This window comes from Serinus canaria, chromosome 2, assembly GCF_022539315.1.
Source record: "Serinus canaria isolate serCan28SL12 chromosome 2, serCan2020, whole genome shotgun sequence".
Classification (NCBI taxonomy): domain Eukaryota; kingdom Metazoa; phylum Chordata; class Aves; order Passeriformes; family Fringillidae; genus Serinus; species Serinus canaria.
In genome coordinates this window covers 15661051-15685873 of record NC_066315.1, presented here as the reverse complement: position 1 = coordinate 15685873, position 24823 = coordinate 15661051, and the positions used below count along the sequence as shown (strand labels likewise).

General features: G+C 44.3%; 1 long non-coding RNA gene across 4 annotated transcripts in view; it reads left to right on the top strand.

The window, feature by feature from the left end:
* Positions 1-24823, top strand: part of LOC108961462 (uncharacterized) — a 91969-nt gene that overhangs the window by 46277 nt on the left and 20869 nt on the right. For 3 of the 4 annotated variants that reach the window (XR_007776732.1, XR_007776734.1, XR_003944708.2), the window contains exon 4: positions 18354-18525. This is a non-coding gene — a long non-coding RNA (uncharacterized LOC108961462). Of the gene's footprint in view, positions 1-18353; positions 18526-22741; positions 22979-24823 lie in introns of all 4 variants that reach the window. The other variant, XR_007776733.1, reaches the window with a different exon arrangement.

Sequence of the window (24823 nt, the reverse complement as noted above, 5' to 3'; positions counted from 1 at the left end):
CAAAAAAAAAAAAAAATATTTTTTTGGTGGTCTTTTAGAGAAGGAGTACATTAGATATGCTGTGCTGTCTACATGTGATTGCCCTCCTCCCTGAGAGAGTGGTGCTCACACAGAAAAAAACCCTGACTGTTTAAAGAAGAATACTTGCAAAACAATGAATAATAGAACCCATTTGGAAATTATACTGAATTAAAACATTTCAAGAAGCCACAAGCAGTGTGGCTTTGGGCAAGGGTGCATCAGCAGAAGATAAGAGGTATCTGGATTAATGGCAAAAGTGCAGGGCATATTCTTCCATACAATACTGAACTATGTCAATTTAATGAATGTTTCAAGTACTAAACTACTATGCACACTTTCTTATCACTTGTGCCAACAAGATTTTTATTCTACTGATTCATCTCATTTTAAACAAAAAGTCCATTCTCGATTCACTGCTTTTATTATTTTGCAGGAATTAGAGCTGTGAAATTGCAGTTCTAGTTTTTAATGAAATTAAATATTCTGTTCTCAAATGAAGAGTTTGAACTGGTTTATGCTGATGTAATCTAGACTGAATCCTGTGTTTATAGAAGCTCAATGGCATGTAGGCTTGTCTCAGACATTGAAATGGGCTCTCTCCAGTTCTTGGTTTCAGCATCCTGCCTTCAAATCAATTAGTGGTGGGTGGGCACTGGACTGAAATGCACACCAAAAAGACCCTGATATAAAAAAGCTTCAGGATCCAGTTAAGTTTATGCCTGCTTTTTTGAGTGCAGAAAATGTGTAGCAAAGTATTTCACCAAACTGGACCCCAAATAAACTTTTCAAGCAATGAGGTAAAACAGAGACAAACGAGAGTGGATGAGAGGGAATTCTACCTTTCTTTTCTATAGGGTTTATGGGGGCACAGATTACATATGATCCTACAGTTCCACAGGTGGGAGGAAGGGGATCAGAGTGGGCCCTGATGTCTCCAGCCCTAAGCTGAGGAGGACAGGACAAAGCCTGGTCTCATCCACTGTTGGAGCCCAGGGAACTGTACAAACTGGGGCTCTGTACAAACTGGGTGGCAAGGCAGTGGAAACAAGGGGGTGCTTGGCACCTCAGACCCATGGCCAGTCTCCTTCTGCAGTGGGAGTCAGCAGCTCTCCTCCTGCATCTGCTGGAGAGCTCTCATGAGAGGAGCACTGGGCACCGTGGGGAGCAAGGGCTTCTGCTCTGAGCCAAGGGGCTGAGCATGGCTGGACAGTCCCACTCCTCCTATGTTCTCATTTGAAAGTGTGGTTTTTACAAGGGTTATTTTCCCTTCCCAGAAAGTACCCTAATTGGAGGGACTCTCCCCCAACTAAAAAAAACTAGAATGACCCATAGAATAAAATTCTTGACCTTAAATGGACACATTCTTTGCTGAATAGACTGTTGATGAATTTTGGTTTCCATTTTCCATCCTGCTCTGAACAATGCCCGTGCTTCTGGCATTGCTAGATGTTTTTCCCACCTGTCCATTTTGAGGGCAGAAAGAGACTTAAGGGCAGGAAATCTCTGGAGCCAGAGTTTTGAGGGGGAGGTCAAATATTGTGGGAAGACACAGCAGGTTTGTATAAAAGTGCTTCAGCTTAACATCCCTGAACTTTTCCACTGTATCATAGAACAGCAGCTGATTAGCAGAGCTTCCACATGATACAGAAATAACTTCTGAACTTCTAGACCTGGCACCCATTTCTGGCTTCATACAGTGGGAAAAATGTTAATGACAAAATGAGAACATATAAGCATGAAAATATTAAAACCATTTTCTGCAATGTGTCCTAAAGAAATACTCCTTATTTTAGAATGCTTTTAAAAGGTAAAAATTGATTTGAAGCTGAGTTGACATCCCCACCAGAACAGTAAAATGTGCTGTCAGAATTACAAATAAAAAGTGTTACTTTATAGACTAATGGATTTGTTTGCTGGCTTTGCATACTCTGCTTAACACAGTCCCTTTAGTGAGAGTTTCCTGATAGTCATTCAACTTCCTGGCCACATTTTTTGTTGTTGTTTTTCTTCTTTTAAATAAATCAACAGTCAGGCTACTGTCCCCGTCCTGTGGAACAAAGCTGAATGCTCTGGGCTTGTCTCTGGGCTGTTTACACAAATGACTTCAGAGGAAATGTTCTCACATTGGCATTGATGGAACCACAAAGGTTCATTGAGATCAGTCTGAAAAGTGGACACTGTGAAGCCTCCTCCAGCTGTCCCCCTGGCACCATTAGGAAGAGAACTTCCTAACTGCCAGGGAGGTTCTGGGAGATGCAGTCAAAGGAAGGCTGGATTTACCTAATCTGACTCCATGTGTTTTGTTAATACAATTCCTTAAAAGTCCCCCTGAGAAGGTCCAACCACTGAAATCTCTAACCCAGGCTGCCCACCCCAGATGAAATGTGTGCACTTTGGCTGCATCAAGCCTGCCACCCAAAGAATGGGATTGGGAAGGAGTGGGAGGATTGCTGGATCAGACTCTGCACAGGCTTCAAACACAAAGCTAAGCAAGGCAAGCCCTGGGCTCAGCACAGAAGTGTTTCCAAGTTGCTCTGACTTTACCTTGTATGTATGAAGCTCTTGTTGCTAAACAGATGTTTAACTTTATTCTGCAGGTTGCCTCTGAAAAGCTAATCCTTGTTGAGTTAAATGCTGCATGCAATGTGCAGAGGTACACAAGGTATAAATCAGGCATGAATTCACCCCGTTCTTCCTTTCCTTTTAAAAATACAGAGTGTATTTAAATCCTCTTTTCCCCAGTCAGACCTTATTCAAATGAAAAGCAACCAGGATTGGTAATGAGTGCTGCAGGTAACAACAATACCTGAGCTACACCAGCACTGCAGTTGAGCAAGCAGCAGCATTTCTTTTGTGGCTCTGAGGGCAACCAGGATCCCACTCTTCCCACACCATCACAACTTTGCACCTCCTGGATCATGTCTTGAGGCCTGCTACCTCTTCTGAGTCTGTGGAGATACCCTAGACATCTTTGACAATTAATTATGTCTTCTGAGCAGCAGTACACTGATTTATGGAGGGAGGTTTGATTAATAGAAGAAAGTTGTATGCACTTTCTGCATTTGAAAGCATTTTGCAGCCAAGTCAGCTGACAGGGCACAGGGACTGAGGTGACTTGCATATTTTTTGCCTTTCTGTTTGATGCTTTTCAACAGTGCTTTTCTGGCTCTCCAAGAGCTTGGAGTGTTTGTCACAGCCCCAGGGGAGAGAAACGAGGCCTCTGAAAGCAGATTCTGCAAAAACTTGCATGTGGGCCAGCCAGAAATCCAGTGCCACCAAGACCCTTGGAGCATCCCCTGCAGAGAAGGATCAGCTGCAGGTGTGTGGCTGTGGCAGAACAAAAAGCTTTGCCCCTGAGCTCAGAGGTCCTTAATCATTGGGTTCTGCTGTGTGTCAATGTAGCTAGAAATAATAGTGTTGCTATTTTAACTTTGCAAAGCCCATCACAGTGCCAGAACCTGGAAGGAGGCTAACATCATGTCCCTCACCTACCTCTGGAATCCATGAAGAACCCCCAGAAACTGGCCCAGTGCATGTGTATTGAGAGTGTACAGACTCAAGGTACAAAGGTTTCCTTTAACTGCCAGCCATTACATTCAGGAACAACAGGATAAAACAAGCAGACAGCCCAGAGACTGAGATTTTCATTCAGTCTCAGGTACTGTGGCATGGCACAGCACACCAAGGTGAGCTCATCAAACAGACTCATCTTGGCAAAATACAGTTTCCTAGTAAAGCAGATATTTTTCTTAAAGCACATGACCCACTCAGATTTTCCTTTGAAGAAGGAAATTTGGGAACTAGGAGTCAGGCTGGCCCAGTGCCTGCACCAATGGCAGGGCCCCTGCCACGTTCTGCAGGTGGCTCTGGGCTAAGAGAGGTTTTGCAAAGCCAAGGCTCTCCTCAGCTTACATTAAGCCTCCCACAGTATCTCCCTGTACTGCAGCTGAAAATCCTATTCTTGAGAGGAACTTATTGATTTGGCAGAGGATTAGAAGATGAGGAAGCATACCTCTGTCCTGACTCACCCACACAGCAGAAATCTTGCATTTCCTGTGAGACTTGCTATCATAGTCAATGCAATTGACATTTTAGCCACTGAAGACTCCTAGAAAGCTTTCAATGTCTTTTTGACACTCTGATGTAATACTGCCCTTCAAACAAGCACAGCTTGAAGCATCTACAGCTCATAAATCACTGGTGTGAGAATTATTAGCTCGGAGACTTTCTAGAGAACCAAATGTCCAGGAAGATGCCTGGTGTATTTTTCACTTGAATGCAACCAAGAACAATTTTATCTTCTACATAACTGGAATACCCCAAATGTTTCAGTCTGGCAGCAAGGCACATATGCCAGAGATATTTAATGTCACTACAGATTTAATGCTATGTTCAGATTTCAGATTTAAACTTCTGCTGCCTTATGTTTCAGTGGTATTTTCTCTCAGGCAAACTAGAGGCCATGTCTACCATCTGGAAAACCCTAACTGTCTGCCAAGTGTAACATGGATGAGAAAATAATTGGTTGCCAAGAGAAATTGGGAAGTAACATCAGCAAATCCAGCAAGTTTCTTGAGACACTTGTTTCCTCACTGTCTGGCTCTATAACACACTGAAGAGTGGCTGGGGTGGAAATGTGGAAGCTCCAGCACTTATATTGGTGCACATGGAGTGGGACAATGTAGGATGAAGCCACCAGCTGATCATCTTGGCTGGTGATGTTCTGCCTTTTATTGTGATTTTCTTGTACCACCTAAGCAAAGAGAAAGCAAATAAGCTGACATCTCATATAAGGACAGAAATTCCAGGGTCTTCAGGCATCAGATCAGAGATCTCTGTTGTATTTTCTCTCAAGATTGTTATTTTTCTAGATGAAATAGTGCATGAGACTTGTAATGTCAAAGTGCTTGTGAAACAAGTTTGTGTTTTATGTTTCATATAAATGTCATTAGGGAGAAGGGTCGTGTTAGTCCTTCCTGTCTCTACCTCAGAAAGAAATTCCAGCATTGGTTGTTGTATTTCCTGGGGAGAGGAGTGTTGCAGGGGAGAGACCAGTGAAAATTGCAGCAATCTTAGGGAAAGTCATTTGTGTATCTGGTACATGGAGCGAACCAGACTTTCCCAATTAGGACTGTGGCATGGGTGAAACGAGCAATTCTTCTTTCTCACAGATAGCTGCAGCCCCAGTTCATTAATCAGCCATCACTCAGACAGGCTCCAGCAAGGAATGCTGATAGCATCGCGGCCGGAGCGGGGCGGCTGCGCTGACAGCGCCTGTGCCGCGCTCCCACCGCAGGGGCTGCCAGCATCAAACCCTGCCCGGGCTCAGCCCTGCTCCTATCCTAGAGGTGAACTACAGGCGATCTCAGATCTGCCTCTGAACTTTAAACAAAGGGACCTTTAATGTCTCAACAGGACAGAGTCAGGAGCCCCTCCAACCTATATGAAAGGCTGTCATAATTAAAACCAAACAGAAACCGTCTGAATTCCTTATTAAGGACACTTACTAGAATAATTTTAACCCCTGAGTAGCCTAGAAAGCTTTTAATGTTTACAGATGTTGTTAGGAGGGTATATGCAAAGGCTTTCCTGGTTAGAGCTGGTGTAAATGGAAGGGTGGGATGCTGTGGCTGTGGCTGACCCAAAAATGTGGCTTGTTGTAATGCTTTTCTCATCTTTTCCAAAGCCACTTTTTGTTGCCAATGTAGAGGGGGGAAATGGAAAAAAAACACCCAAACAAACAACAAATTGGAAATCTCTTTCCTTATTTACAACTAGCTTTCTGGCTTTTTTTTCAATCAGAATTGGACAAACTCCCAAAATATTTATCTTCATTTTCTGTTGGAGGAAAAAAATTGTAGGAAGACATCCTGCCACTTCTCATGTAGTATTAAGAGATTTGATTCAGTTAATTCATGTGGTATTCATGGGTAAACATAGATAAACATTCAGTCTCCAAAATTACTGAATTCCTTTATAAGAAGGAGCAAATGTATATCAAACACTAATTTCTCTGTTTCCAATCCATAAATAAATTCAAATACCCTTCTAAGCTAATAGCATTTTCAGTATTACATTGTATGTGAACTGTGGGTGTCAAGAACAGTCACAGTAAAACACATTCAGTAATTTTCTTAGATAGGCATGAAGGCAGTTAAACAAACGACACGATTTTTCAAGAAAAACCTTATCCATTAATCAATTGAGAATATGTGAGTGTCATTAATTCAAGAGAATTCATATTATAACTAATTTTTTTCTCTAGAAAAAATGAGTTTAGGAAACAGTTTGAATTGAAAATAAAGACTGTGTGTGTATGTATACATGCCTGCAAATGACTGTACATGTATATGCAAATATTCCTACCTTTTTATATTGAGATTTTAGTGGCATATCTTCAATTGATGAAAGTGATTAAATTATAGTAATTTAAAAAGATTATTAAATAATAGCAATAATAGGAAGAAGGAGGAGGAGGAGAAGAAGAAGAAGAAGAAGAAGAAGAAGAAGAAGAAGAAAAAGAAGAAGAAGAAGAAGAAGAAGAAGAAGAAGAAAAAGAAGAAAAAAATCAGTTTGCCAGTAAAAACAACTGTGCCTGAATTTCCTTTCAGAAGTTATATCTGAAAATCCCCTTCAAATATAAACCAAAGTGCTACCTTTAACCTCTACATCAAAATTACTTGAGTTCAGACAGGCCTCAACAATCCTTCCACAACTAAAGCACTGTTCTTAAGAGATAAGGTCATGGATGAAACAGACTCTTGTGACTAGAAAAAATACTGACACTGCAAAAGAAATGCCAAGGCATTTGCAGAAAATAAAATTCAAGGCAAAGCCGAAGTATGGCTGTCAACATACATCATTTCCCAGTAACAAGGTTCAGTGCCATTGCCATTATATGCTGCTGAAGCCAATGTCATCCCCCAAATAATTATAGTACATGAAGGAGAGTTGTTGTAGGCCAGATAAAAATTCACTTTTAGGTGAGAGGTGCAATTATGCCTTTTGCAAGCCTTTTGCACTGCCTGTATTGGTGCCTTGCAAATGCATTCAGGATTTGGTGCTGGCCCAGTGCAGAGTGGTGCCAAGCAGGAGTCTCTGGTTTAAATAAAAGTGTACAGCAGCTGATGCCAGCCCCTGCTCCCTGTGCTCTGCTCCAGGTGGCATGGAAAGGCACTTCCAACAAGCCCAACTCATCATTGCCCCCCTGACGGAAAGGACACATGGCACCTGCACCTTGGCACAGGCTCCTGTGGGGATGCACACCCCCAGCCCAGGCAGGGCTGCTCTCCTGCAAGCACAGGATCCATGGGGCCCCCTGTGCCCCTCAGTTAGAACCTTCTTCAAAGCCTGAGCAGATGCTTCAGGACATCTCATCGGATGCAGGTTGCAGGCTGGCTGACTTCAAAGAACCCCTGGAAATGGCATGACATGACAGCTATTCTTAGGCTGCTGTCAGGTGTGCTGGGATGCCACCCAGCCAGCTTCAATGCAAGTGAGATCTGCTCTGTCTGTTTCCAGGCGTGATGACACATTTAGAGCTGCTGGTGTCAGGAGATTGAAGTGATGGAAAAGAGAGAGAAAAGCAGGCCTGTGTGAAAGAAGAAGCTTTGTCTTCCTAGAAGCAGTACCTGGCTTATTACCCTCGAGGTTTTCCTCAGAGAACCTAACCAGTGTTCTCAGGACTGATTCTGCTGACTCATCCCTCAGCTGGAAACAGGATGGTGGTGAGGCACATTGAAATCTGAGTCCTCAGAAAAGTTGCATAGGTGAGATGTTTTCACCAAGCTGACATGGCCCTAGAAGCAATGGATAGCTTATCCCTGCCCCTTCTATCCAGCTGACAAGTCCTTGTCAAAGGGACGCACCCATTACTTGGTTAGACAGACAGATGCTCCCATTGGTGCCCCAAGGACAAGCTGTGCTCCACCGTATCTGCCCACCACCATTGCTGGGCCTAGTGGGAAAAATATTCCCATAGCGTGTGGAAGACTGCTGAAGTGGCCACAGTGATACATTTCATCGTAAACCAGAAATTAAAGGAAGAGCTTAGAGTTCGTAAATAGTCCAATTAACCTAAATCCTTTATTTTGCCTTAATTGTAAGAAGCTCTGGATTCTCAGCTACTTTTTCTTGCCAAATGAAATCTTTCTTGCTGCTTCATTACTGACCCAGAAAAGTTAAGTGGTGTCATTTTTATTGAAAAAACATGGTCAGCTGTGTTACAAACTGAGAAGCAGTAATGTAATTTGCTACTGCTCTGCTTCAAGCGCTAAGAGGGAATACAAACAAGTTTAGCTGAAAAATGAAGACTGCCAAAAGCTATGTTTCTGTTCTGTATTGAGTGGGTTTTGGAGATGAAAGAGAGAGAACACTGTATTTTGAAACCAAAAAGGCTTATAAATACAAATCAAAATCTGCCTACTGTGAAGCATTTAGTTAGTACTTTCCTGAATCTGTTGTTGTGCTGGCTCTGTCATGGGGCCGATCTTTTCATTTTGTTTATATTTTCCTAATGCAAATTGTGACTTCTACCCTGGGAACATGACAAAGTCTTTCTTCACAAATGCAAAGAAGACAGGAAACTCATGGTTCCCACAAAGGAGCTTTGACTCTGACTAGATGTGATAATTTTGTTAGCAGGATCCCAGACATCAGAGCATGGAACAGTGAGCCAGACTAATAAGCTACAGGGGCTCCTGTCCACCCATGGAAAGCATCTCATCTGAGCAGGGTCCAGTCGGTGCTTTGTCATCATGGGCCAAGCTGTGCAGCTTTTCCTTGCTTGGTGTGAGTTTCACAGAAGCAGATACAGGACCTTCCCCTTTGTTTCAGCTCTTAGAGTTCCAAAGCAGGGCTCCTGATACCAAGAGATCCATCAGCTTGTGTAACTGGCTGCTCAGCCCCCCTAATTCCTGCTGTGCATGTGGAGGAGTGCAGACACCCTGTGCTGGCCCGTGGCCAGCTGGGACAGCAGCAGCAGGAACACCAGCAGGACCACCCAAAGTAAACCAGAGAAAAAAACACTCAGAGCAGACCACGGGCATATTCACCTGGATTCTTGGGAGGGTTTAGCATCCAGCTGAGCTTTGTGTTCTCCTGTGCCCTGGCCTGTGTTTATCTGCTCGGTGTAGTGATGGTAGCAGCCACCACAGCTGGACCAAGCCTTCAGTCATTCCAAAGAGCACATTTCCTTGTAATGCTACCACAGTCCCTTTGCTGCTATCCTTAAGGTCTGGATCCCTGTTTCAAATAAGGCCTTCAGACCCCAGAGCTGTACCTTCCACCTGCCCTCACCATGCTGGCTTCCAGCCCTTAATCTCTCATTATTGCTGACAGATGGGGCTACAAAGGAGCAAGCTGAGGCTGCGGATGACCACCAAGTACCAGAAGAAAACACACTGAGATAATACATGCTGTAATGAAGGAATTGCTGGGATTTATGGTTAGCATGTTCAGGGGACTGAACCCTTCTAAACCAAGGAAAGAAAAACAGATCCAAGGCCAAGTAGTCAAGGCTGGAAACACTGTGATATGGGGCCTGCCAATGCTTACCCTCTAGCATGTGATGGTGTGTTTTCACAAAAATGTCCAGAATTACCTTCTCCACGGCTGCCTCCCTGATGCGTCTGAGAGACAAGCCAATGCACTCACAGGCAACAACTTTACCAAGTGGGTCAAACAAAACCAGGAGTTTATAAATTTTCTTTAGAAACAAATTGCCCTCTATCTAGAGTCAGATTGGGCCAAAATAGAGGTAAAATCTGAATTAGAAGTCAGTGGGCCCATTAGTTGCCCATTTTGTCAGTCAGACAACTCATCTCTAAGTTTTAAGTCTTTGCTTCATGCCTCAGTTTCACTATGGATGGAAATGTGTAAATTGCTCCAGAACATGCAAAAACATGGAAGTATTTTTTTTAAAGCCTGATCATTAGACAAATGAAATAGAAAGGATGGTGGAATAGGACCTAATTACTTATGTCTATCATATATGGGTGAATTTAAATGAAAAAGTAAATTGCTGAAATGAAAAATAAAGCAAACCTTTGTTCAGTATTAGAAAGAGGCAGCTGGGACCCAGTTATACAGAGCGATTTCTGAGTAAGCGAATCCTGCAGGAATAAATGCTGTGCAAAAATAAATCTGCTGCAGAGAAAGTAATATATGAGTTAGAACATAAAGGATCTGGACTTCTAACAAAAAAGGTATTTAGAGACTAATACCAATGTTGGCTGTCATTCAAAGCCTACTCATTGAAAAGAAAATAATAGATTAATAACATGAAACATTACTGAGCAGATGATGCCAGTAGGACTGGGAACAGGGAAATGTCACAGGTCTTGTCTCCTGCAGGAGGGCTCTGGTGCCCATTATGAGCTGCCAGAGTTCAGATTCCACATGAGGTTGGGGTCTGAAATGCCCTCCTTACCCCATCTGTGTGGGGAGCTGAGGTGAGACAGTGCCAGGCTGCGGAAAGGACGAGCAGCTGGTACCTCCAGTACAGTACCTGGCTTCAGGGAGCTGAGGTTGGAGCTGCCCAGACCTGGCTGTTCTTCCCAGCGCTCACCCTGGGTCCAGTACAGTGCACAGCAGTTCCTGCCCATCTGAAACCTCCTTCTTCCTCTCCTGGAAACCAAAGTCTGGGAGTGGGAGAAACTGGCAGACACTGGAATCTTAGACAGCATTGAGCCTCTGACATACTTTCTGCATGGGGAAAATCCATGGAGGACACACTAGTGGCCTTTCACAAGTTTAAATCTAGTCTTGTAGTATTCCCATGCCTGGAAAAGAGAGAAAAGAGAGAAAGAGAGAAAGAGAGAAAGAAAGAGAGAAAGAAAGAGAGAAAGAAAGAGAGAAAGAGAGAGAGAAAGAAAGAGAGAAGAGAGAAAGAGAGAAAGAGAGAAAGAGAGAAAGAGAGAAAGAGAGAAGAGAGAAGAGAGAAGAGAGAAAGAGAAGAAAGAAGAGAAAGAAAGAACGAAGAAAGAAAGAAAGAAAGCAAGAAAGAAAGAAAGAAGAAAGATAAGAAAGAAAGAAAGAAAGAACGAAAGAAGACAGAACGAAAGCCAACTAAAGAAAGAAAGAAGAAAGAAGAAAGAATAGAAGAAAGAAAGAACGAAAGAAAGAACTAACAGAAAGAAAGAAAGAAAGAAAGAAAGAAAGAAAGAAAGGAAAGAAGAGGGATATCTTTTGTCAGTTTGTTCCCAGGCTCTTAAGTCGTGGGGTTAGGGCTGCGGTACTAAGCAGCCGACATTTCTGCAGCAGCAAAGATGAAAGTCAGACAAAATAATCCAAAGAAGTGCTTAACTGTGAATATTAAGTCCCAAAGGATTTATCAGAGTTTACTTTCCTCTGGCTTCTAGGAGTGACTTCAACTGAAGTCCATTAAGCAAATTAAAAAGCAGAAGGAAAATAAACACAGATTAATGGAGGTAGGAATTTTATGAAGAAAAGGAAAGAGACAGACCTTGTGACAAAGCTGCTGGCCTGCTATTCAGGTTTTAAGGCCCCCAGACCTTATAAATGGAGGAGATTATTCCTTCATGTTGCCCTGCTGGTAGTCATAAAAGAGAGTTAATAGAATTTTTTTTCCCCCACTGAGAAGTCCTGTAGAAACTCAAGTAATAATATAATCCATAATGTTTCAGTTCAGTGCGTGACATGCAGCTATTTGTTCCTTTGTTTCCAGGCAGGGAATCAGGCTGTAAATCTTGTAGTGACACAGATACTGTACTGGCTCTGTGTCATTTTATCTCCTGCTGAAACTAAAGCCCATCTGAGCAGCTTCCCACACAATTAGGGATTTGCCTGTCTGAATAACTAGGCAGGGTTTCTGTATTTATTACTTCAATATAATGATTAATTTTTAATCCCCAGGAGATATTACCAATATGTTTGAAACCTCATTTTACTTGCTAAAAAGTACTTTGAGAACAAGAAGATGAGCAAATAATATCATCATGGAGCCATGTTATTATCTTAAGATAGTTTACATTAAAGCAAATGGTTCCATAAAGGGGGAGTTCCTTTAGCTGCTCCTCTTCTAAATGATTTTCTAATTCTCATTAAGTTTGTTGGCATTCATGGCTGAAAATAAAGGCATAGTGGAATGGTAAAACAAGAGTAAATTAACTTCCACCATGCTGTGTGGACAGGCCCTAATTTGGCTGTGTGGTGGTACCAGCCCTTGGGGGAAGTGTGGCTTTCATTGGCTCAGCTGGAGATGTAACACATCAGGAGCAAGTCCTGACCACTCTGGGATGTACAGGAAACCTCTTTGGAGTCTCACCACAAACCTGAGAAAAATGGGCATGTTCTTACTTCTTTTTATCCCCTTGACCTTCTTGCTAATTGTCTTTGCAACATCTAACCCAGTACCAATGTGTAATTAATCTCTTGCCTCTGCTCATCTGCTTGTCTGTGTGACAGCTCTTGGTTTGGCACTTATTCACAGGCAACTCCCTGTAGAAATTAAAATATTTTGAACACAAATTTACTTGAGTTTTGATCATGGGAGGCACTGGAAACTGTTCTGATATTATTCTAAGTGAGAAAGGAATACTTGCCTCTGTAAATATGCTATAATATGACCATAAAATATAAAATATACCCCTATTTTAGCTGTTTGTTAAGGTGCTGATTTGAAGCCCTCTCTCAGACAAACCTCCTGGACATGTAGGGTGTGACTCACTGCGTGTGCAGGTGATTGTGTAAAAGGCAAAGGGTGCCTGCACACCAGGGCTAAGGTTAGTGAGTGTAGGTGTGGCTTCCCAACAGCAGTGGGATCAGTGCACGTCTCAGCTTCTGCTCAAAGGCTGACTGGCACCAGGGGAAGAGGCCGAGATGTCTGAGCAGCTAAAGCATGTAGCCCTTCCCTTAGTGGGTCACATTTGTCAGCTTTCCTGTTCCCATGCAACCCCTGACCTCTCACTGCTGACACCAGAAAGCTGCCAAATGGCAGTGCCTGAGGCTCTGTGCTTTCCCTGTCTGCACTGATCAAACCTGTTTGTGGTCTGGGCTGTCCAGCACAGCCCCTGTGTGCCTCTGTGCACGCCCCGACAGACAGCAGGAGCATCCCGGGGGCACCTGAGCCAGCCCTGTCACTCCCTGCTGGGGAGCTGGCCCTGGATGTCTGACTCTGCTTTACTGCCTTCTTACGCCTTGTTTTACCTTCTGCCCTGGAATCCCAGAGTGTGGGGGCCAGGAGCCCTGCAGGAATAGAATGTCCCCTGCTGCTGCTGGAAGTTCGGTCAGTGTGAGCCTGCTGAGGTGCTCCAGGAAGAGAGGCTGGAAGGTACAGGGGCCTGCCTGCCCACACCCTCTCCTTATGGGCCAAAGCTGTCCCCATGGATGGCACAGCCTGAGTGCCTTCTGCTCCCATCCAGCCTTTTAAGAGAGCACTGTCAGGAAGAGAGCTCAGAGCGTTGTGGCAGTGCCGAGTATGGCATCTTCCAGCTCAGCAGCCACTTGTGCTGTAGTGGCTGTATGAGAACAGCCCTTCAGGTAACTGCTGCAGGATGGCTTCAGGGCTACCACAGCACCTGGCCTCCCCTTCCAGGGGTACCACAGCCCTGCTCCTCCAGAGCCAGCCCCAGCAGCAACCCAAACCCTCCTGCTCTACCTAACTTAACCTCCTGGCTGTGGGGGGCATTCAGGGTTCAACCTGGGCAGCTCAGTGTGTGTGTCCACAAAAAGGTGGGGCTGATGTATGGCTGGGTCCACTTCCTCTTTCAGTCCCTGCACGGTCAGGGTAACCCCACTGAGTCCTGAGGCTGGGGAGTGAGGCATCATGGCCATTGCCAGAGACAACTTCTCCTTCCCTGTGGCACCATCACTGCCCACAAAGGTTCTCTGGAGTTTCACCTTGAACCTCTAGGCCAGCCCCATATCCGTCCTTTCCTCTCCTGGGGCACTAGTGAAACCAGGGCTTTCTGAGGGTTTTGAATGTGGATGGAAGATAAGCACTCCTGATATGGGTGAGTTGTGATATGGGGCTGGATGAGATAAATGCATCCTGCTGGTTGTGGGATTAGTAGTTGGGAAAGTGATCACTCAAGGCTGTACCACTGCCAGGCACATCCAACTCTTGGCTTGGGGTCTGCCACCAGTGTGGAGCTCCCAGGAAGGCTTGGGAAGGGCTTTGTTGTGTCTGACCAGTAGACATCCTGTTATAAGAGAAAACTGAATGTCTGGGGGGTGCTGGCAATGGACCCCCCATTAGTGTTCCAAACTCTACTTTTCTGGATTGACAGAAAATATTTTTATTTATACCTTTCTGGTTTTTTTCTTTCTTTTTTATTTTTTTCCCCACAGCAGAACATGCAGGAAGGGATCAAAATATCAAAAGCAGAAGTGTGTCTGTCTCCCATTTTCTACCCTCCTTCTATCTCTCTCATGTGTGATTACAGAGGCAAGGGCACCAGCATTTACATGAAAACATTCATCTATGGTTGTTGTTGGCTATGCAGAAGCAGGTGAGGGTGCCTGCCTAGTAGCATTCAAGTCCATGAAGCTGAAGACAGCCTTGCAGTGGGGAGAAAGAGCAGTATCCAGCCCCACAATAATCCTGGGGCTGCTCGAGTGAATTCTGCTCTAGGCTGGTGTTGTGCTCGTGGGCTGTGCATCTCCCCATGCACATCTGCTGCTGAGTAACACAGCTAAGACACTACCTGTGTCAAAAGAGTTGTGAGAAACCCACAAGGACTCAATGCCTGGTGAGAGGCTTCAGGAATGGCTCCTTTGGCAGGGCCCACCTGTGCTCCTGAGAGGACACGGCCACTCTTTGCTGGACGGTCCCACAAAGGCAGCACAGGCACTCTGGAGAGGAGGAGCCACAACTGCAGGGCTCTGCAACCATGGGGGAATGAGCAGACCGATTTTCACTGCTTCAGCCTTTGCAAAGCAACTCACAGGAGAGACTAGGGAGGAAGGGAGAGAGAGAAACTAACAGAAAGATATCTCAGGTGAAAAAGAAATGTCCAGCAAACAGCACATCAGCTAGTAGGCTTGCCCTTGAAGATTTCTGTCTGCCTTAGGCTTTCAAAGTCTTTCAAAGAGCTCCTTTCCAAACTTTTTGCAGTCTCTTATCTTAGCTAGAAGCAAGTTGCTTGGAAGCAATTCTTCCCAGAACTTCTGACACCATTAACCAATGAAATACCCTGATGAATCTGCATAACAGAACGGGTTTGTTTCAGACCTGAAGCATGCCTGGGACTCTGGGCTGCTGTAACCTAGGAAGACAGTGAAGGCACAGTAACCAACAAGCTGAGAAAATGGAAATGGGGTGAGAAGACAATTCCAATGATCATATAAATATGTGGTTGTCTGGAGTCCCGAGGCATTTTGTGCAAGAACAGTGGCATTATCCACTGGAACCTGAACATGTTCCAAGCTGAGGGACAAGATTCTGCCTTCAGATTCCCCCTCCCCACCACTGCAGTTGGACTCACAACCAGGTTTGTGTCCTGTGGCAGGACAGCTGGAGCCTAGCTGGCTGTAAGAGCAGCCTTGCTGCTGTGCCCAGCTGAGGTAAGAAATTTGTCAGCACACATGGCCAGCGGGCTCAGGGCCCCATGGTGAGCACTGCACAGACTCTGCACACTCAGCACCCTGTTCAGTGCTGCTGTCCCAGCAGAGCAGGCACCCCTGCAGTGCCAGGACCTCACATTTCAATTCATTGCTCCTGGCCAGAGCTTAGAGGCAGCCCAGGGGGTGACAAGGGACATGAGTGCTGTCACTGATGTTCAGGAAGTGTTGGAGGTCTGCAAGTCCTTCTCCAGGACTAGTGACAGGAGGTCCCTCACTGGGAGTGGGCCCCTATAGAAACAGCCTGCTCATAATGGGTATGAATGACATCAATCTAATACCTGAACAGTGTCTCTTTGCTTCTCCTGTCCTCAGGAAAGGCTGGACAGTGCACTGCAAGGGAGACCTGTCTGAGCAGGGGAAGGATGGACCTGTGAGAAAGTCCTGGCTCTGCTGTGCTGCCAGGAGCTGCCTCTGCTGCAGGGGGAGAGCTTCCCCCTCCCTGCACTGCACTCCTCAGTCCGTGTTTGTAAACCCAGAGCATTCCACAAGGTCTGAAATAACTTTAACAATATAGTTTGGGTTTTTTTAATGAACTTGATTTTTCATTTTCACATGTGATTTAGGGTTCAGCTTCAACAGATTTTCCCCAGGGTCTCTTTTGTGTGTGTTGGAATGGGGCTTGTGGGTGAGGGTCAGGAGCTGGGTAGATAGCAATGCCCTTGGACACAAACAATTTATCTGGAATTTTCAACGACACTGAAAAAGGGAAGACCTCAAAAACTGATTAAAATCTGCAAGTTTTCCAATAGCTCATATTTATGTATTTGTAATAATAAAAACACAACAAAACACAACCCAGAATCTTGCCAGGTAAAATTTATATCTGCTCAGTGGTGTAAGCTGTCCCTGTGGGAGTTTAAGGTGCTGCACAAACACAAAATTTTTCTCCTCCATGGAAATGCCACAGGAAGATGTCTGGTGTGTAAATGTCTGCAACTCTCAGCTGGGAGGATTCAAGGCAGGGACAGAGGGGGTTAAAGAGAGAAAGGGTGGTGGAAGTGGCTGTCACCACAGATGAACATTAGCTCAGTCTGTTGTTTTCTTTGAATGCTTGGGAAAGTACAAAATTACAAAGGAGTATTTTTTGATTATGCTGTGGTGGCTGTTCTTAAGTTTAAAAGGAGAAAAAAGAAAAAAATATCAGAGTAACATATGTGTTGCCAGTAGATGGGGGCTGAATCAAAATCTTACCTTCTAACACCGCCGACTTTTGAAATCCAAGACTGGGTGCAGAGATGTATGCCAAGGACAGACATTTTAAATCTTCACCAAAACCATTTCATTCAGATTAAAATGCCAGTCCCTAACAGAAAATATACTTTAATCTTTGGGAGATTTTATTTGTTCCTGTTCCAATGAAAGTCTGGGGCAATTTCTGTACAATACCTGGAATTAAGTCCAAAATTTTGATCTGGAACTTAATTGCAGATTTTGTGTGCATTATGGAGATGGTGGATATCTCAAACAGTTGAATGGTAGCTGGAGTCCTGCAGCAGGTATGGAAACACAGGGAAAATGTGTTCACTTCTAGGTGTGATTAGCCATGTCCCCTAAAAGCTCTGGTAACTTCTTCAGCAAAACGTGCAGCTGACTCACAGCAGAGCGCAGCTGCCTTGTGTAAGGTGTGACAGAGAGCCTGTCTCTTCCCTTTCACTTAGGGCAAAAACCTAGGTGTCCAGTTGAACTTTTATTTGGAAACAGAGTGAGGAACTTCCTTCCAACTGCATCCATCTGAAATCCCAAGGAAGGCATAAAGTATGTTTCCTTTGTGTTCTTGATGAAAGCAGTTTTTCCATTTATTTCTATGGCAGTGTTGCATAGGAAATGTGATAATCCTTATGAAAAAGCACTCTATCCCAGCTAGCAGCCCCTCTGGTTACAGGACACTGCAGGTGATCTGTCACATTGTCACGTCTGAGTGCTGTAAGTGCTCCAGGACCTTGCCAGCACTCAGGGGCAGCAGGGATCATGAGATCATCTATGGGCACATTTTAGAGGAACAAGAAACCTCGTACCAAGATAGATACAAATTAAATAGAGGGCCTGATCCTGCTTCCCCATGAATTTGAAGGAAGTGTTACCACTGATTTTAACAGCAAACAGGACTGACCTTGTAGTGTATGTCATCAAACAGCTCTGGACTTCTTGAGAAAATTTCAACACTTCCATTATACGCCCAATCTTTCAAACTGGACATAAACATACACTTGGCAGAAATCTCAAGCTACATGTAAATTAGGAGATTTGTTTTTAACATTTTTTCCAGTCACAAAGAAAAGAGAGAGAGAAAGAAAGGCTTCTTCTGGAATGTTTTTAAGTTAGTGCTGCTATGCAACAGCATTGATCATCTTCGCACTACCCCACCTTAAAAAATTCATTCATTCATTCTCACAGGTAAAAACCCCACTGAAATAATTTAATTAGTTAATGCTGCAATTACTATTTTTAGCTGCAAGGAGGGTAAGTGACACCAGGGTTTCAGCCAATGTGAGGAAACTCCTGCTAGAACAGGAATGGTCACTTGGCTGATGGGTGGCTTGTGGTTCATGAGAGCTTGGGAGCAGGGGCTGTTTGTGCCCAGAGCTGTCAGCTGATGCCAGGGCTGGGAGAAAAGTAGCTGGAGCTGCTGGAATCATGTTATGTACCACCCCAAAACTCAGCTGTGTGTCCAGCCAGGCATCCCTACAGTGTAGCTGTAATTTTCTGAAAAGCTGTTTGAGACCAAATTATCTGTGTATCTGCTACAGGGATTTAAAAGCGTTGGCATGACACCCACGAGGTGAGAGAGGAGAGCTGGTCCTCTGCTCCATGATTTCCAGACCCACACTCCCAACTCCAGTGAACAAAGCTGGGATGCCAGATCCATCTGCACAGTGAAAGCAGGAGATACTCCAGAGCACCAATACCTCCTTGCCAAAGGTACCACTGCAAACTCAGTTTCTCAGTTTATTTTGCTACTTGCAAAATGCCTTTACTTTGTTCCAACCAGAGTATGTTGCCAGATTTTTGGAATCTGCAGGTTATATTTATTAGAAGAAGAAACTGAAAATTAATATAGTTATTTCCTCAGTGCAATCCCCTTTCTTTACAGACTTACAGAGTGTGCACTGGGCACAGGATGCCTCATGCTACCAGGGACAATTATTATTTGCTCCCAATTCAAAATGAAATTTCTTATGGTGCCCTCCCAAATTGTTCCTTGTGTCAAAGTCACTCTGTGTGGTCTGGCATGCCAGCTGCCAGCTTGTCTCTTCTCTGCATCTGCTCCTGAGCTCCCTGCACCCCTCCTTTACACACCCAGACACACACCCACCATCACTGCTCCCCTGTGGGTGCAGGCCAGGGTCAGGTACTTGCCATCAGCTGTGGAGCAGCTCCTCTCCAGGCTGGAGTCCTGCTGCTACAGCTACTGATCCTGGAGCTTACATAAAGAAACACAATTGTTTATACACAGATCCCAAGGGAGGGACTGGCAGCTTCATTGTAATTTAATCTAAACCAGGATAAGACAGTAAATATTGGTGTGTTTTCATAAGGATGAAAAAGGGTGAATAAAGCAGAAGATGCTGAGGCAAGAAACACCTGTGTGATTCACAAGGAGTAGAAATACTGAAAGAGAACAAAGTTTCACAGTTTCACCATCTTCACTGAAAAAAAAGTATTGTTACAGAGGCTGGGGAATCTGTTTATTCCTTTCCAAGAGTTTGATCTCCCAACCATCACCCATATTCATGACTTGTGCTCCTGTAACAGCGATGTTAAACCTGGTCCCATGCACTCAGCTGTGTGTAGAGCCAGTCTAGCACAAAATTAGCATTTCTGCTCAGCTCTGCTATCTGTGAGACTGAGGTATCTCTCTGGGACTGGGAGTTCAGCCTGGTGGTCTGATCAAAAAAATCAAGAAATGGTGTGATTATAAAACATAAATATCATCATGTGCAGAAATCCTAAGCACAGCAGAGCTCTTTATTGCAGGGGAGAAAAGCATCAACAAGAAACAAAAGCTGAGGCTTAAATCCAGGCAAATTCAATGAGAAATTTTTTACAAGCTTCTAATCAGTGTCAGGAGATTAGCAACCAGAATAAAAAAGCAGAAGAAATGGTGGCTTCTCCAGCTCCTGACATCTTTCAACAGTGTCCAGATGCTTTTCTGGGTCTGCAGTGGTGGAAGCCAACTCCTGAGGCTCTGCCAAAGTGGACATGGGTGAAACCCTGCAGTCAGGAATCATCAATGGCAGATTGCTCCCCCTCAAGCTGGACCAGGATCAGATTTTACCCTGCCCTGGATTACAACATTCACCATGCCATTCTGGAGGAGACAGCTTGCCATCACCAGCTCTGGTCTCCAGCTCATTGTCCCACCCCCAGTAGCTGCTGCATGTGCTGTCTCTGTGAAGCAGGGCTGGGTGCCACTCCACGGGCACAGACCTGTCACTGTGCCTCTCCCTGCACTCTGTGATCCCTGTGTGCACTCTCCATCAGGGAAAGGGAGACCTGGTCAGCTCTGCTGATGCTGACAGGGTTCCATGGGCTCCTAAGAGGAAGGCAAGGGTGGGAGACAGAAGGGAAGGCCATCCTGGACACCTAACAGCTGGGATGAGGAAAGTCTCAAGAGCCCCATGGTTCAGCTTTTTATCTAACTTGCATGGCAGTGGGAAGTATCCTTCATGTTTTAGATCCCAGGCATTGTAATTGGATTTCCAAGGTTATTAGATGGTGGGTGGTGTGGATTTACTGCATTGGACCTGGCCTTCTCTGCCTGGGTGTCAGGGCCTTGCTGAAAATGAAGACTTTCTAATTGTAAGGGGTGTGCCACCATGTGGATCTTAAAAGGTATTTGAAAGCCACATTTGGCCTTCAGTGAGGAAAAGATGATCTAATGGACTCTGCTTGGCCTGATGTCTATGAATCCTTTCACAGTTTCCCAGGACACTCTGTGTTTGCTCATGAGCTCCTGCAGCAGCAGTGGGGCAGGGGCTGTGGTTCCTGCAGGGATCTTCACCCCTGTCTTGCAGCCCATCCCTCTCTCCTGCCCCAGAGGCTGATTCCTGCTGGCTGGACCATGTCCTGGCTGCCTCCAGCTGAGACCCCCCTGGGCTAGGGCAACTGGGGTGGCGGCAAACCATATCATAAAATTACTTCAGGTTTGTGCCAAATTCATTTCTCCCTCAAGGCCAGGGGACACTTTTTATCCTGAACTCCTTCTTTCCACATGCTGCTCTTTTTTAAACTGTTCTGGGCTGATGTCATCTATGCTGGTCTCAGCTAGAGGAGTAATCTCCGTGGAAATTTTGAACAAAATTCCCTCAGCATACTTCAAATGGGAGAGTGGTAAAATAGACTTTTATAATTGTTAAAATATAATCAGTTCTTTTCGCAATGCCACAGGAAAATAGATGATGTTGAAAAATTAGCAGTAACACAGTTTTTGGGGGGGGTGTGGGGGGTGGGGGAGTTGTACTGTGCTTAGTTGAAGGAATTTTAAAAAAATAACCACAAGATCTACCATGCCCTGGGATCTGCTCTAACCTAAGAAAAGAAATCTGCTCTAAGACAAAGAAATTCAACTCATAAGCAGCATTGCTGTATAGTTTTACTGGATTTCACACAGACAGCAGCTCTGTGATGGCTGTTTGGATCATTTGCATGAAGGAGTTTGGAAATGAAATAATAATCAAACACACTGCTACAAGAATGTCCAAACCACAAAAAAAATATTCAAAATTCTGAGCATCAACCTCATTCTCTGAATCACTTAATGTTGGGTTACAAGAAAACCCACGTGAACAAGAGTAAAGACAAGAATTTGAGCTTGTCAGAAAACCTGGATGATTTTTTTTTGCTCTCATCTGTACAGTCTATGCTGGTACCACGTGCTAACCAGATCCCTTTTTAAACATACTGATCTTGGAAGACAAAATTAGCCTTATTCACACAATTCACAGACAATTTTGTTCTTTAAAACAGCAAAATATAATGTGGACAAAGAAGAAAAAATCAGGATGTTTGTGCCATAATTGAAGTCCACAATTAAAATAACAAAGCAAAGGGGACACGTGCTGTTGCAGCACATGTCCTAGCAGCAGTGGACGTGGCACTCTCAGTTTTATGGTTGAATCCATAACAGCCAATTGTTTGTTGGAAACACTATTGTATAGAGCTTAAAATGGTCTGGTAATGCTTTCATATTAGTGTTTCCTGACTATTAGAAAATTCATTGTGCTGCTCCATGTTGGCAATATTTTGTATTTAAGTTCCACTACTATGAGTTTTGCTTGTGTTTTACTGAAGAACAGTATAACCCAGACCCTCGGGGGAAATCCATTCCCCTTATTAAAAAATGGTGGCTATTTTATTTTCCTTATCTCTGCCATCCATTTCCTTTTGATTCTCAATGCATTGCTGCAAATCACTAAGACATTTCCTTGTCTGCTTTACTTTGGACCCTTTTAATGAAAGCTCCTACATAATCAAAGTCACAGGATTCATTTGATGAAGTGAACTGGTTTTGCTGAAGGGTCAGAGTTGGAGATTTAGCATTTCATAAAAGCAAAAGATCTAAAGGCAGGAGAAATGGACAACAGTTTTTACAAGATATCAGATAAACATCCAGTAAGAGAGAATGAAATTCAGCTCTTACAAAGCAGAACAGCTCAGTGTGATCCGTTTTAACTACAACCAGGTGATTGGAGCCAGCCTGCCTGCAGAAAAGTGAACCTTGCTTCCTTTGCCTCATTAGTCTGTTTTCTGTGGCATGATGTCATGGCCAGGAGGTACTTTGTACTCACCAATGCAGGGCTGACAAGGAGTGGTGTAACATAAGAGAGAGAAAAACATGAGAGCAAAAGCTTTCCCTTGTTCCCTTGCTTGTAGATACTGCTCGGGCTGCTGCTCAGCAGGCAGCAGTAGCTCAGACTGACCCTGAGAAACAATCATTGACTGTGTGCTTTCCTTCAGAGCATGAAGTTTGGATAGCCAAAGCTTCTCAAGAAATAGAAAGTTCTGGTAAATATCTGTGTCAAGTACATATTTCTGACATTGCCAATGCAAATTATTGCAATATTGTCGAAACAAAAGCCTGTGTTTGGTTCGTCCCCTTGTAGTGTTGCTGTTGCTGTTTGGATCTACCCTTCAGGTTCCTCATGTCCTCTTCTCTCATCTGAGGGCCAGACTCCTCACCAGGGTGCACATCAGCATGTGAGCCATGACATGCCCCCAGAGAGCTCCCCCTTGGAGGGGCTGCACGAGCATGGGAAGAGATCTTCAGGAAGTGGCTTCATCCACCCCAGCATCAAGCAGGCTCAAGGCAAACATCCCATTACAGGTTCAACATGCTGAGAAATCTTCTTCTTGAGAAGAAGGAAATGAAATGGTTTGTGTTATATCCCTCCCAAACTCAAAGTGCTCACAGAACCACCTTTTTGGCCCTAAGATCTCAGATGCTGTAGAGGGGCACAGTGCCTGCCTCTCAAGAGAGGTAGCTCAGGGAGCAGGAGGCAAACAGTTGGGTCATCAGTGTCAGTCTTACACTTTTTCGTGTTAATTACAGTGTACTTTTAGGCAGAGCTAAACATTCAGAGTGGGGTTCAGCTCGCCTTAAGTAGGAACCTCTTGTCTGTCAGCTGTAGGATGCACAGAGCTCCTTGTAGTTAATTTAGTGCATAAACACAGGCACCAAGAGACAGTGGAGACCAGGAAGTTTCCTGATGTGGCTTCCCAGCGTGGTGTCCAGCTGCAGGTCTGTTTGCATGGTCTCCAAAATTCCTGCATGGTGCCACCCAGGCAGTCAGATACCTCAATACCTTCCATCATCTCTGATGGCACTAGCTGGTCACATTTAGGCAACTAACCCAAACTCTCTTGGCCACAGTGGCTGATTCTCCATTGCTTGTAATAAGAGTTCAAATATCTGATGTTCAGACATCTACATTTAGCTGCCTCCATGTGGGTGGCTAAATCCTACACTGAATTCTAGAGTCACTCTAACAGGAAAAATACTGTCAGTAGCACAAATTTGCAAGAAGAATTGCAAATTCAAGAGTGAGTGTCCTTACCCCCAGGCAAAGAGCTGCTCCTGGGTATTGCTTAGTATTTTTGTCCCCCAAATGACCTCTGATTCTGCTGTGTGTTTTCCTTCAAGATATAGAGAAGAGGGGTTTAGTAAGGGTTTGAACCTCATGGTGCTCTGACTGGCTTAATCAGTTCCCTGTTCAGCATGCCATGTCCTACAAAACAACCACACAGGGTTGTGAGAGATGCACATCTGGCATGAAATTAATTGAGTCTGAGGCCAAGTTCTCCAAAAGTAGGTAGTTCCCTTCAAACATACCTTTGAGTCTTCATCATTCTTACCATAATTTCTGAAGCTTGGACTTCTCAAAATTTGCCATGACTAACTTACATTTACGCTAATAAGTGCATAAGTCAAGAAATTGCAATTTTCTCCTCCACAACAGATGGAGGATGTAAAGCAGTGAATGAGCTGCTAACATCTCATTACATGCAATGATGTCATTATGTGGGAAAAAAGCACAACAGGAATGCCTGAAGCAAGATTTTTAGTCACTGGGACCCAAGGTCTCAACTACAGACTCAAAGTGAAACATTTAGGATGAAATTCAGTGCCTTAATACCAGCAACTCTGACAGTACTATGCTGTATGGGCTTGTCATTCTCCTTGTTTCTTTAATGTGCTTGAACCCTGTTGAGGTAATGGGAGGGGCGTGGTTGGGAACTTCAGAGCTGTTTTAATCCAATTGTAGCCTTGGCAAACTTTTACATTTTAACAGATCCTCCAGTAACATGCTCCAAAACCCCATAGGAGACTGCTAAACTTTGTAGGGCCTGCCTTAGATGAAACTATATTCAGACAGGTAGTTAATAGAATGGTTTGTTCTTATTTGGAATCACACACACACTTTGGCACACGCTGAAGTTCTTCCCCGATAAAGCTACAATACTGTAAATTCTGCAAACCTGGACAACTAGGAAGAAATCTGAGCACACTTAGACACTGTATAACCTCACCTAGTGTGTGCTGGCTTCCACTCCACTGGGGGGAAAGAACTGGAGAGCGAGGATGTGAGATGGAACCAAGGCTGTCTGCATTCTCAGTGACAGTGCAAGGATGAGCCCAGTTCCGCTCAGCAAACCACCCTGGCTGCTGGAACATTTGTCCTCCTTCTTCGATTTTATCTGTGTTCTCTAGAGGCTTTAT